The 4,820-nt window shown below is 38.0% G+C and overlaps 1 pseudogene; it reads left to right on the top strand.

Moving 5' to 3' along the window:
* The first annotated feature begins 430 nt into the window (after nucleotides 1-430).
* Nucleotides 431-798, top strand: LOC119512398 (annotated as a pseudogene).
* Nucleotides 799-4,820: the final 4,022 nt, after the last annotated feature.

The raw sequence follows: 4,820 nt of genomic DNA, 5'->3' as shown, positions 1-4,820 counted from the left end.
ATGAGGATTTGTTACACTATTTTGTACTTCATAAAAATTTTATCAATAAAAATATTTTAAAGGCCATTACTGATTTTAGAATAGCAGACTGTTAGAATTGGAAGAGATTTCAGGATTGCCCCAAGCTCCTCATTTTACAAGTGAGTAATTAAGGTCCAGCAAGATTAAGTGATTTGACTTGTTAAAAGCTATTAATAACATAAAACAAAAATACAGGCATTCTGAATCATAAGAGGGGATGTGCTTTAAAATCTATCTGACTCCCACTTTTTCATCAGGTATAAATGAAGCAAGGGCTTTCGGTGCAGTCGTCCCTCCCGTCTGGGTTCCAGCTCCCCACCATCCAGCCGGGGAAAACCGGGGAAAAGACTGAGGGACTGGGGGGTCGCAGCAGCGACCCGGAGGAGGAGGAAGAGGAGACTGAGTGGCAAATACCCACCAGGAAAACGAAAAAATGGAGCAGCCCAAGCAGAATGGAGAAGCAGCTCGCCCTTTTGGAGGTGGCATAAAAGGCCAGCAACCTGCAGGAAAAAATAGACGGGACAGGCTCGCCGATTTGCCCCTAATTTTCGATGAGCCATACCCAGTACTCAGGTCAATGATGGGATGGGTGGAGATGGAGATGATATGGAAATGCTCATGGAGGAAATCAGAGAAATCAGGAGAAAACTTTCAGAGCTGCAGTTGAGGAATTGTCTCTGTATCCTTCTGGGACAGTTCTCTCATCACCATGCCCATCACAATGAATTTTGCCTTATGCCTTGTCTCCTGTCATTTCCCATGAGTTTAATACAGTGATTCCTACTGATTGTTTTTTCTTTGTATTTTCCTGGTATACCTTTGCTGTTCTGTTTATTGTGAACCTTATGTTATTTCCATGAGTCAGTGGGTCTTCAGTTACCAGCTTCTAACTGGAGATTGCTTTTGCACCCAGTCTAAGTTTTTGCCAGCAGATTTTCACCCATTTGCATAGAAAGACGTAAAGTTAATAAAGCAATTTAAAAATAAATAAATAAATAAATAATATCCTTTTAGATAGAAAATTAACATTTATTGAGCAACTTCTATGTGGTAGGTGCATACACAACATTAATCTCATTTCATCTTCACAATAATTGTATGGAGTTTTGCAGTTTACAATACAGGAAACCAATATTCAAACTGCTTAACATAGAAGAGGATTCAGACTACAAACCAGTGTCTTCCAATTCTAAGTCTACAAGTCTTCCCTTCTTTTACCACACTCCTTCTGAGGTGAGTTGGAATTTGCATTCGCTACATCAGGGATTAGTAAAAAATCCTTAATATGCATTAAAGTACATCTAGTCTGTTTATTGCTGTTATTCATTTCCCTTAGCCTGCTTTCACTGGGTCAAGACAAGGCATTTCCATTTGCAAGGAAGACCCCTTTATGATAGACATGAGGACACCTTCGAGACTTTAAAGTCTAGAAATAGGACTAAGACCCATCCCATGGGAGAACCATATTACAATAATTAAAGTAGTTTACATTTGTAACTCATTTTACATTATTCAATGGCTTTCACAAAAAGGATTAATATTATTACCACCACTGGATAGATGAGAAAACAATTGGGCCACAGGGCAGAGGGTTTCCTAGTATGTAGGCCTTTCCGTATTAAAACTAGGTCAGTCCCTGGCCAACTGGGACAAATTGGTTAGCCTAGGGATCAGAGACCCAGGGAGGTTAAGTATTACACGCAAGGTCACACAGTAAGTTAATGACATAGCTGGACTAGAACCCGGAACTTCTAATAACCAGCCCTGGACCCCTCCAATTAATCCACACTAACTGGTAAGTTTTCAAGCACAGGATTTGACCTATCCTATGATCTCATATGCCTAAGTCAAAAGGACAGTATATTGGCAATAAATAATGGCATCATAATATTCTATTCATAATATTCCATTCATAATATTCCATTACCTACATCCTGATTTTCTCATTTTAATCAAGGTATACTCACCCTTGGTCATGACACATAGCAACCTTAAGCCTTCTAGAAGTTCCCTGACCTATCTTTATCTTTTCCTCTTTAGCTGTCACACAGGTAAACAACACAGGCCCACGCAAGTTCTGCACAAAAGATTCTGCAATAGTAACATTTATCTTGTACATGTTCCATTTATCTTTGGCAAAAAAGCTTCAGCTCCAAACTATCTTAAGTGATCTCAAAAAGACAGTGATAAGTACCTTCCCCATCATTATTGCTCCATTTTATCACAGTGGTGATAGCAATAATGGTGGTTGTAACCCCCATCAAGTCCATTTAACATGGCTCATTTTCAAAAGCCACTCAATGTCTTGTGACAGTCTGGCCAGGCAGTATGAAAAGATCACTTAACCCCGATGATCTGAGGAAGACTCTGAGTGTGGAAAGAAGGCCCTACAGTCAGAGGCGAGATGGTAAAAAGAAGGGAAGGGATAAAAAAGACCATTGATTTTATGACAAGGGGCAGAGTCACTGTCAAAACTGAGCAGCACAAATTGAAGGAATGTTTCAATTAGCTGTTTGCAAGAGAAATTCCTCAGAAGTTGCAATGCACTAGCTTCTGGTTGTTGGTTGCATTTTTGCTTTTGGCTCATTTTTTTAAATATGTGTGCAATGTGTTTATTTTTAATACTAAAGAGGAATCTAAAATTAGATTCACTATTAACAATTCACATATTAAAGAAGACTCATCATCCTTTCATTAGGAGGGTGTTTTATGATGCTACAGTGACCTGGTTAACCACGCCAGGCATTTGGCTGAACAGGGTATGTGTGGCCTGACTGCCACTCACACACCTTGACATGAAATTGCCTAACACTACCAGATTTTTTGCAATCCCTGGGTCACAATTAGTTCATCCATAATTTGTCTGCAATTTACTTAGCAGTTGTAGAAATTGTTACCAAAGTGTACCAGTTTCTGGAGGCAATGAATGGAGAGAATAAATCAATAAAGTTCCCCTTTCTGCAACTCTTGATTTCTTAAATGACTGAGAGCTAGTGGTACCCAAGAGCTGCCATACTAAAAATAGAGAAATATTCACAATGATAATGTTTATTAAAGCAGCAGATTCTTTAGCCAGAGCACATGGTTCAAAACCCACTTCTGCTATTTGCTAGCCATGTGACCTTGCATTAAGATATTAGTTCTCTAAGCTTCAATTTCTTTGTTGACAAAATGGGAATAATAGACCCGACCTCAGTGCTGTTATGAAGTTTAAACAATTCAGGCTGTGCTGAATTTTATAGGAAATCCTATAAAAAAGTGATTGTGGTAATGATTAATTCATATATTACATATGTTGTTGAGCTTGATTTCCTGAGCATAGATCTTAATAAGTTAGATTCCCTTCTTATCCATCTCAAAATGTAAGTCTTGCCATAAGGAGACTGAAGGGCACTGGAGGTTGGGAAAAAAAAGAAAGCAAGAGCACTTGATCCTATGCTTGAGTTCAGTCTTCGTTAAATATTTGGCCTTATGATCTTGATTAATCATGACCCACATATTTAACATCAAGGATAATATTACATAGTACTTAGAAGTTCAAGGTTTAGAGACATATTAACTGGTTTTGTATATTCATACCACTACTTTCTAATGCTGTATACTCATAGCAGCAGCATAGTTTTCCTAAATCCTACCCATTCTTCAGATATCCTCTAGAACTCTTTCTTGAATCCCTGTTCTACAGACATTGTCATCGCTCCCTGAATTTATGCTGTGACAGTTATTATAATTTTATGAAATAACTGTAATTATTGTCCATCCTTCCTGATAAACCACTAGCTGCAAGAAGGCAAGAAACTTAATTAGTTTTTTTCACAGCATATCTTGCTGGCTGACACTTAGTAAGTGATAATTCTTAAATGAATAAAGAACGTTGGGAAGAAGAGAGAGGTGATCTGAATTACGTTTCAGGAGGATTATGTTGGCTGCTAATTCTCAAAGCGATTGTAAGGAAACAAGGGCAGATACAGGGAAACAAATTAGGAAGAGTTTGTAAAATTTAAGTGAGAGATGTTGGTAGCTTTAGCCAAGGTGGTAATGATGGAGTTAGTGAGCAATAATTGATGCTAGATAAATTGTCAAGTTCTAACTGATAGAATATGCTAAGGAATTTGAAGCAGGATACAAAAAAAGAAAAGAGCCAAGAATGAGTCCAAGGTTTTTGGCCTGGGCAACTGGAGGGATGGAGTTCCATTAACTTAGACAGGGAAATCTACAGGAGGGAGAAATTTATTGCAGAAGATCGGGGCATAATAAGTCATAATAATGCCTACTAGACATCCAAGCAGACATGTCAACCAAGCCATTGTAAGCTCAAGTCTGAGGTTTAAATAGGAGAAGTCTAGGTGGGATATAAAGAATTGATATTTTAAGCCATGAGACTAGATGAGATCACCAAAGGAGTGAGAGTAGAAAAGTAGGTTACAGAATAAGTCCTAAAGCAATCTGATATTAGAAGTCAGGAGTTGATGAGGCACTAGCAAAAGATACTGAGAAGGAGCAGCCAGTTAGGGAAGATGTATAGATTTTTGATCCAAAGAAGATAGAGTGAAATACATGGAAAATAATAAGGAAACAAAGAATTTCCCCTTTTATTTGCCAGAATGAAAATCATTGCAAACCTTGACAAAAAATATTTTAGAGTGAAGTGGTAGAGGCAAAAGACTGATATGGTAAACTCAAAGGAGAATGAGAAGTCATCAGAGGAAACATAAATTAAAACCACAACGATACAACATGTCACACTCACTGGTATAGCTAAAATCAAGAAAAGTGCCTATACCATTTGTTGGTAAGGA

The sequence above is a fragment of the Choloepus didactylus genome, chromosome 2 (genome assembly GCF_015220235.1).
Source record: "Choloepus didactylus isolate mChoDid1 chromosome 2, mChoDid1.pri, whole genome shotgun sequence".
Lineage (NCBI taxonomy): Eukaryota > Metazoa > Chordata > Mammalia > Pilosa > Megalonychidae > Choloepus > Choloepus didactylus.
The sequence above is the reverse complement of the archived record's forward strand: the minus strand, read 5'-3'. Positions and strand labels throughout refer to the sequence as shown.